Below are 9,607 nucleotides of genomic sequence, written 5' to 3'. Positions count from 1 at the left end.
CCATAGAGATGCCCTGACAAAGGCCACGCCCCCGGGTGGTTGCCACGGGAACTGGGTTCCTGACTAAGTGCAAGTGTCCTCCTCGCTGCCTTGGCAAGCGAGGCTGGTCGCTCACCTCGATTTTGGGTCCCTCCCTGAGCTTTCCAGAGGCCGCGTCAAGCCTGAAGTTTATGAGCGCCGACACTTAGGCTCTGGGCATCGCTGTAGTTCAGTTGGTCCAGCACCGCTTGCCACACTACCTTATGCCAGGACTTGTCGCTTTCGTACTGGGGACATGAGGACGTTTAAGACTCGACCCTTTACTTGGAGGACCATGTAGACTTGCTCAGGAAAGACAGGCAGCATCTGAGCCGCACACGTCTACCACCCCCACTAGCTGTTCCCAGGCTTCTGCAGCTGCCCAAGAACAAGAGGAGAAAACCGTTTCATAATTGCCTTCCATATTGGAACTCCCTTTTGGTTGCCACCTAGAAAGTATTTAGCACGAAGGATTTAATAAAGAAAATACACTGGGGGCTGAAGAGATGGCTAAACCGTTAAGAGTATTTGTTGCTGGTTCTCACCCCAGCACCCACATGGTGACCTCAATTCCAGGGCATCCAACACCTGACATCTGAACGCATGTACACACATACACGCAGGCAAAACACACACTTAAAATTAAACCCTTAAAAACTAATTAAGGAGAATAGAAAGTGTTACACGGCTATTTTTAATTCATTGGCATAGAATATTATATATTGATGTAAAATAAGTACTTTTAATTCATTGTACTTTTCAATTTTATCACAAGAATTACACTCTAAGTTCCATATATAGAAAAGGTAAAATATTTCGATAAGGTTTTCAAAAACCTCAGAGACCTACAGAATATGGCATTTAAAGAAATCGTTTTGAGGATTTCTTTGAAAATGAGGCAGGTTGACTCCTGGCAACACCCAGCCTGCCTCAAAGAAGGTAATGAGCATCGAGGAACCTCCTCATGGAGATGGCTTCAGATGTGGCAAACCAGCCACTGGGAAAAAATGTCCTTGTTTTCTGCCACACACAGAATTCTGCCTGAAATGGGCAAGCTTGGATGCAGGTGGAGTTGACGGCCAAACTCTGCCAAGACAGGATAGGCAAGTCCTCAATAGTCCCTGCTTCACAAATATGTCTGTCAGATACATTGGATCACAAGGCTGAAAATGCTGCTACAACGTGTTAGAGAGTTTTGAGTGACTGTTCAGGCAGCAAAGTGTCCCTGTCATTTTTTCATGTTGGAAGAACCCGCACTTCCTGTTTACTCAGGTAATTAATTTTATTCCTTCTCAGGTCTCTGATGGGGTTGAAGACAGCAAACATTATGAGTATAACATGAATATAACGACTTATTTGTGGTTCTTGTCTGTGCATATTGTATATTGGTGTAAAGGAAGTTACCTGGTCTGATCTGTGTGTTGTTTCTGTGAGCCCCATATTAGGAGCACCTTACTATCTTGTTAACCAATAAAATTTTACTGCACCAGTTATCTTTCTTGAGATGGGCCATTTGGGGAATGAGCCTGTAGTAATTTGAACGAGAGTGAGGCTAGACTCTTATGTTTGAATTCTTGGTCCCCAGTTGGTGGAACTATTGGGAAGTGTGTCACTTTGACGTTTCAAGAGCCCATGCCATTCCGAGTTAGTGCCTCTCTCTCTCTCTCTCTCTCTCTCTCTCTCTCTCTCTCTCTCTCTCTCTGCCTTTTGCCTGGAGATCTGATGTAAGCCCTCAGCTCCTGCTCCAGTGCCGTGCCTGCCTGTTTGTTTCCATGCTCCCTGCTATGGTGGTCATGAACTCTAACCATGAACCCCGGATTAAATGCTGCCTTCTATAAGTTGCCTTGGTCAGGGTGTTTTTGGTACAGCAGTAGAAAAGCAACTTAGACAAGTGGGTGCTTAGATGTTCGGCTCTATGTGTTGGCCGAGGGCATCCCAAATGCTTAGTGTGTGTCCTGGTGAGTGTGCCTGTCTTCATAACACTTGGGAGGTGAGAACAGGGGAATCATGAGTTCAAAACCATTCTCAGCTACATAGCAATTTCAAGGCCAGTCCAGCTACATGAAGACCTGTCTTAAGGATGAGCCAAACCCACGGTCATGCATCATGGGTCAGGCTCCACCTAGAGTCCTGTTGTTCAGGCATGGCACCTTCTTTATCTTTGTTTTTTGCCTCTCTATTGAGGAAGCCCTTGATGCTTTCTGAGACTTTTGCTACATAGTCCTGGCTAACCTAGAACTTACTCTGTAAGTCAGGTTGGCCTTGAACTTGCAACAATTCTTCGGTCTCTACCTTCAAAGCTCTGGGTTTATAGGTATGTATCACTGAAAGGACCAGACAAACTCCATTTTGAAAAAGAAACCTCTATTTTGTGTTAGGCCTAGCCAAGGGCTGGACCCAGCTTCCAGAAAAAAAAACATAAACTCGTCTAAACAGAAAAATATTCCTTAGCAACACAATCAGCTCATCTTGGGAAAGTCCAAACATACTCTCTGCTGGTCAAGCTGACTAGCAGGTGGTCTGGCACATAGCAGCAACTAATTACAAGAAGCCAGGCCACAGTTCCTAATGCCCCCATGACTGCTTCAACCAATTTTTTTCTATAGGCCAACTTGCCCCTACACCTGTTTCCCTCCATCTGCTGTGCCAGTGCATGGGAGGGGTGGCCGAGATTCGAACCTGCAATAAAGACTTCCTTGCCATTGCATCTGGACTTGGCTCTTGGGTGGTCTGTTTGGGGAGTCTCTCAAAATCTGGGCATAACATCACTAAGCCCAGTCACACATTATGGGCTTTACTGTGGTGTTACAGGGACCACCAAGAAAATTCTATAGACAAGTCCTTGATTTTTCAGCACTATTTTCTTCCATCTCTTCTCCTGGAGTCAGGCATGTTAGGACACACTTGTAATCCCATGACTTGGGAAAGCTGGGACAGGGGCATGGCTTCAAACTCTAGGTCAGCCTGGGCTATGTAAAGAGACTGTGTCTCAAAAAATAAGAAACTGACAGCTATGGTGGTGTTGGAGGGTGATTTGTGCACTGTGTGCTCAAATGCTGATTTCTGGTTGCAGTCCAGATTTTGGAATTACCATTTTAATGAAGCACCACCTGTCTCAATGTTGTATAAAAATTGTTCTCCATCACTTCTGATTGGTTAATAAAGAGCTGAACAGCCAATAACTGGACAGTCAAACTTATAAATCCTATGGTTATAATGTTTTATTTGTGTTAGCAAAAACTGACTTAAGATGTATGTTTTGTCACTGATGTCTTTGCTAACTTTTTAAAAGCTTTATCTATTTGAAGAAACTATATATATCATAAAACAATTAGGAAAACAAGGTTCCCAATCTCCTCATGGACTGTATTTATGGTTCAAATTTTACTTGACACTAAAAATCTTCAATTCAAAAACTAATTTTTATAGCTCAAAAAAATTTTTTTCTTTTTGTTTTGCTTTGTTTTGGTTTTTCAAGACAGGGTTTCTCTATGTTATATTGGCTGTCCTGGGCTCACTTTGTAGACCAGGCTGGCCTCAAACTCACAGAGATCTGCCTGCCTCTGCCTCCTGAGTTCTGGAATTAAAAGTGTGTGTTACCTCCTCTGGCTCTAGTTCAAAATTTTAACATATTATAAAAATTCTGATCTTGCCGGGCATGGTAGCAAGGCTACACAAAGAAACCCTGTCTCAAAAATAAAAATAAATAAATAAATAAACAAAAAAAACAAAAACAAAAAAACTCACAAAAAACTGCCCTTATGAGAGTTACTGGAGATAATTAAGACAAAAGTATTTGTCAATCACTTTTACAATGATCCAGTTCTTTCATATGCTCAACGGTGTTTGCAGTCCTGTTAAACACAAATGTTTTTGAGCCGGGCGTGGTGGCGCATGCCTTTAGTCCCAGCACTCGGGAGGCAGAGGCAGGCGGATCGCTGTGCGTTTGAAGCCAGCTTGGTCCACAATGCTAGTCCAGGACTGCCAGGGCTACACAGAGAAACCCTGTCTCAACAAACAAACAAACAAACACCACACAAGTGTTTTCATTTACAGAGGGTGTGATGGCTGGTCCTGGAGTGACTACAGTTCATGCTCCTGGGTAGAGCTGTGGGCGGTGCCCTTGACTGGGTCATCTGAGGTGGGGCTACGCTGACTGGTGGCAGCCTACGTAAGGGCCATGGAAGAAGGAAGCTCTTGCTCTTTTCCTTCTCGCTGTCGTTCTTACTTGCAAGTTCGTTCCTTCGTGGCCATTTGCACTTACTTCTTCAGCAGACAGTGAAGCGCAGCGGAGACATCCAGCCCTGTGGATACAAACAACTCCTGGAATCTTGGGCTTTCTATCAGGAGGCAGCCATTGTCGGATGGGTGGTCCACAGCCTGTAAGCAACTCTAATAAATAAAGGCGCATGCATGCATATCCATTTATATATTTACTCTATCAGTTCTGTTTCTCTAGAGAATCCTGACCAACACAGGTTATTTTGCCTCACAGATTAAATCAAGGCAGCATGAGCATGAGGCATCTGGTCACATCACATCCATAATTAGAAAACAGAGACTAAGTCGGCAGGTGGCAACACATGCCTTTAATCCCAGCATCTGGAAGGCAGAAGAAGCAGGGGTGTGGCTTAAGGCTATTGTGTAGAAGCAGGGGTGTGGCTTAAGGCTATTGTGTAGTGTAAGTGCTGATTTCTGTAGCCCACCTCCCATAGTTGGTCTTAATCCTTGTTCTGAGAATCTCCCATCTCAGTGTTGTATAAACTCTGGCCTCCCAATTGTCCCCTGATATGTCAATAAAGCAGTTTACAGCCAATCGCTGAGCAGAGGAGAGAATAGGGCTGGACTTCCTGCCAGCCAGGGGAGGAGGAGGAAAGAGGAAGTACGGGATTCAGCCAAGGAATTTGGCTATGGGCAGAGGTCCAGGAAAGAACAGAAGAGAGGAGCTGGAGCAAGAAAGTTACAAAGTGCAAGTATCCCTGGGTGCACACTGGGAGAAAGCCAACTTAGCCTAGAGGGTTAAAGTTAGAGTAATGACTGCACAATTCTTATGTTTGTGAAGCTCATTATTAACAAATATAAAAGTCTCAATTATTTGTGTGAAAGCTGGGTTAAGGAAAAAACAGAGAAACGAACACAGTTATATAAAAATAGCATCAACACAGGTGGATCTCTGTGAGCCTGAGGCCAACATAGTCTACAGAGTGAGTTCCAGGGCAGCCATGGCTACACAGAGAAACCCTGTCTCAAAACAAAACAACAACAACAACAAAACCACAAAACAATGAATGATGAATGCTGCATGCTGTGTGTGTGTGCCCGCGCGCGCGCGCGCGCACACACACACACACACACACACACACACACACACACACAAAAGGTCCACATATATGGAGAAAGCTTCTTTCCAATTAAGACAGTCCCCTCATATCATGCCCAGAAACCCATCTCCTAAGTGACTGATTCTAGATCTCACCAAGTTGACAACCTAAACAAACTCTGGAAGACCCTGACCAAAACCTTTTTTGAAACAGTGCCATTGCCTAACCCAGTCAACCACTATTGCCTGCATCCTGGGGGCAAGACAGTTTCTAAACATAAAATGGCTTTGTATGAACAAACAAATATATGTGTATGATTTATTAGAGTGGCTTACAGGCTGGGGTTCAGCTAGTCCAACAATGGCTGTCTCCAAAGTAAAGTCCAAGAACTGACCCGTAGTTGTTCCAAGGGGAAGTTCAAGAGACGGTAGTTGTTGAGCCCATGGAGGCTGGATGTCTCAGCTGGTCTTCAGCACACACAGGCCCTACCACCAGCAAAGAAAGAGCAAGGACCAGCAGACAAAGAGCACACACGCTTCCTTCCCCATGTCCTTTATATAGGCCGCTACCAGAAGGTGTGGTCCAGATGGAAGGTGGATTTCCCCACCTCCAAAGACACAGATTTAGGATGGGTCTGTAGCGCCCCGGCCTGCGGGGTCTTCAAACGGAGCCTGGGAGGGGGGTGCTGGAGTAAAAAAAAAAAGGACAGGAGACACGAAGAAATGAGGGCAAGTCTGGATTCTGATCAAGCCCCGTTTATTGAAAAAGTTCACAGGGTTTTTATAGAGAGTCTCGGAGGGGCAAGGGCAGGGTTACTATGGAAACCTAATGGCAGCTATTCTGCTCTCTAGCCTGGTAGTAAAAACTTCAAGATAAGGCAGTAAGTTCTGAGAGAGGGCAGCTGCAGAGGTGGTAAGCAAGCGGGCTCCTAGGACCTAGTGAGGATTCTGCTATATATCTCAGTAGTAAAAACTTCAAGGATAGGGAGGTAAGTTCTGAGGACCGCAGCTGAGAGATAAGGTAAACAAGCAGCTTCCTGAGACCAGGAGCCGGTGGTGTGGCCTTGGGCTAACCCTCAGCTTGCTACGTGCCAAGCAGAGGTGTAGAAAATGGAGCCTACAGGCAAGGTGGAACTGCCTATGTTTTAAGCCAAGAGCCACTAAGGGTGGCTCCCCACACTTTATAGGAGAAAATGCAGGCATGCCGCCCTGACAGTCTGCTTGCTGGCACACTGCCTCTGAGTAAGAAGCACGCCACAGCATGTCCCCGAATAGTCCCAGAAGCCAGAACACTGAATTCTAAAGTAGCGTGCGGTCTGCACTCTTCGTATCTCCTTTTATCTCCTTCTTCCTGTAGAGACGTTGGTGTGAGTGCTCACTGTCCAATCCGAGGTAACGTGCTAAACAGTCACGGTCCATAGGCTTCCACTATATAAATGGTTGCTTGTGTGCAGTAAAGCAGATGCTGTTTTCTGAAGCTGTTTCCAGAGTGGTCCGTCTCCTGAGCCCTTTACTGACCCCCACCCTAACCCCTGGGCATTGCGGTCATGTCCGGGGACACTCCAGTAACAATGGCCCATCTTCCCACTTCAGATGGTTCAATCAAGAAAAGGCCCCCACAGGTGTACTCAGCTTTTTGGGTTTCAGTTAATTCCACAAGTAACTAAGTTGGCAACTAAGAATAAGTCACCACAGCCACTGTGCCTGCCCTTCAGAGTCCTGAAATAAATTCTCCTGTTTGAAAGAATGTTGAGGAAGAAGAAACAAAATGGGGGCATGTTTGTCTCTTTCAACCATTACATCCGGCCTGAGAATGACAGCATCAGGATTGCAGACCTCACTTCTGGATTTCACACTGAACCCCACCCCCCACCCCCGGTGCACCAGCAGACAAGGACCTGAGACCTCACAGCTGGATACAATGTCTCAGGACACTGAGCTAGGAAGATGAGCGGGTAAGGCCGGCCTAGGCTACACAGCAGTGAGCTTTGAGACCCAGGAGAACAAGGTGGGCTAACAGAGTGAGGGGGGTCAAGATCTTAAATTATCAACAGGGGCACTGGACAAAAATTCAGCTTAATGGCCCACTTAACACAGCAGTAGAGTGACAGTTGCCAGCAGACGGTGGGTGGCATGTTTGTTCATAAGCAAAATGGAGTCATTGTAGCTTCAACAACCCTGAGAAGAGCGCCAGAACCCCTGGGCCTCTGCTAGGTTGGGGTTAGGAAGGAGTCGCCCCCTCCCATCCCCCCCCCCCCCAAGCTCATCCCTTCGGGTTCTAGGTTCTGAGCAGGCGTTGAGCAACTCCTGCTTAAGGGTTACAAATGACGAGATCAGAGTGGAGAAAAGGTTGCTGAATCCTAGCCAGGACTTTTAGGCTGACAGGGCAGGGACGGGAGGAGGCTCAGTCTGCTGCCAGGGTGGCCTGGGAGGCCAGGGTGGCCGAGGTGGCCTCTATGTAGACTGCGCAACAAGGCTGAGGTGTGGCTGTGCCCAGTTTTGCCTTCCTCTCTCCCTCTTTCCTTCCCGCCTTCCTTCCCCCTGAGAAGGAGAGGCCGTTGCCGGTTAGTGGTGTCAAGTCTCTCCATCCCGGACCCTCGTCCTTTGTCCTCTTTTTCCTATTTGAACCCTCACCCTAACTTCATCCGGGCGGCTTTTAAAGTCCCCTGAGTGGAAGCGTGGTGTCCTCGTGGCTCATTCTCAGTCTCACCCTGAGGATGGCAAGTTCCAGCCACCCCAGAGAGGACCCTGGACGCAGCTGTGTGAAAGTCACCGAAATGGAGCCCTGCCAATCACACTGTACCCGTCTCTCGACCTCCTACAGTGGCATCCTGGCAGCCTGCCTTCCCAGCAACTTGTGCGACCATCTGGTGGTAAAGTTGGGACCATGCTTGACTTTGCCACTGCCACCAAGTCGGAAGCTGTGGACCGGAAGTGGAGTCCTGAGGGCAAGCCTCTCTGCTGGGGAAGACACGAGACCTGGAACACTCACCTGCTTCCTCTTCACAGGGTCGAGAGACCTGAGCTGAAAGTAGCCCTGAGCACACAAACCGGCGGTTCATCACGTGTTCTTTCCTCAGCTGCCTCCTTCTGCAGCTAGAGTAGTTCTGAGCTGGCCAAGGCCAGCGGTTCCAAGCTGGAGAAACTCAATGCTCAGCTAGAGGGGCGGAGCCAGTAGGGGGTGGGGCCAGAGCGCTCTAGACTCGCCCCTCCTCTCCACTGTTTGCCTTGGGAGGAAGCCAGTCAGATGCATGGGATCAGACTGTCCTGAACCCTGAGACAGCAAGCTATTTGTCTTCTCATTAGGAAGGGATGGGTAGGTCCTAGGAGAAGAGGTGGGCTTAGCAGCAGGCTTGGGGCGGGGTTGGGGCCTTGGGAAAGGATGGCCACCTGGTTCTGAGGAGTGTAACCCCTAGGACTCTTGTTAGCTACGCCCAAATGATATTCTGGGGGTTCGTCAGACTCAGAGAGACCAAGAGAAGAACAGAAGGGTTAGCAGAAATTTTGGAGGGCTGGAGAGACGGCTGCTTTTCCAGAGGGCCTGGGTTCGATTCCTAAAACCCACATGGAGGCTCATAAGCATCTGACTCCAGTTCCAGGGGATCTGATGCCCTCTTCTGACCTGTGCAGGTAGCAGACAAGCACGTGACGCACAGGCATACACGCAAGTAAATCACCCATACACATTTAAGGGGAGGGGGACAAGGGGTGGGAGAAACTGGGGGTGGGTATCAAATGCCTTTAAAGCCACCATTCAAGAAGCAGAGGCTGGTGTGAGTCTACATATCAAGTTCCGAGCCAGCCAGGACTACATAGTGAGACCCTGTCTCAAACACCAAACAACAGGAAGTCGGAAAGTTTAAGACATAACTCCGCTTTAGTGCACAGCATCCTCCTTCTCGTCTCTTGAGTGTCTGGGCCCCTGTTCTGAAAGTAGATAACTCTAAATCTTGAAAGTACCAGGTAAGGTTGTTCAGCAGAGAAAAAGACGGCTCAGAAACAGTCTGAAGGGGCTAGAAAGATGGCTCAGTGGTTGGGAGCCTGAGCTGCTCACAGCAGAAAACCTGAGCTCAGTTCCCGGGGACCCACATCCAGGAACCCACAACTGTTTGTAACTCTAGCCCAGGGAGATCTGACACCTCTGGCTCCCTTGGTAGCTCACCTGCACTTACTCATACTCAGATGCCTGCAAGACTAAAAATAATAAACAAAATCTTTTTTTCTTTTTCTTCTGAGACAGGGTCTCTCTATGTAACCTTGTCTGTCCTG

At 47.6% G+C, this 9,607-nt stretch overlaps 1 long non-coding RNA gene across 2 annotated transcripts; it reads right to left on the bottom strand.

Moving 5' to 3' along the window:
• Positions 1-2,992: 2,992 nt before the first annotated feature.
• On the bottom strand, positions 2,993-9,607 carry LOC311589922. 2 transcript variants are annotated; one of them, XR_014776696.1, is made up of 3 exons: positions 8,331-9,015; positions 5,675-6,024; positions 2,993-4,322 (listed from the first exon to the last, which is right to left on the bottom strand). It is a non-coding gene; the product is annotated as an uncharacterized lncRNA (long non-coding RNA). The 2 variants fall into 2 exon arrangements; XR_014776695.1 differs by lacking the exon at positions 5,675-6,024 and having other exon boundaries at positions 8,331-9,607.

Source organism: Acomys minous (assembly GCF_964271855.1).
Source record: "Acomys minous genome assembly, chromosome: 19".
Lineage (NCBI taxonomy): Eukaryota > Metazoa > Chordata > Mammalia > Rodentia > Muridae > Acomys > Acomys minous.
This window is presented reverse-complemented; position numbering and strand designations above follow the sequence as displayed.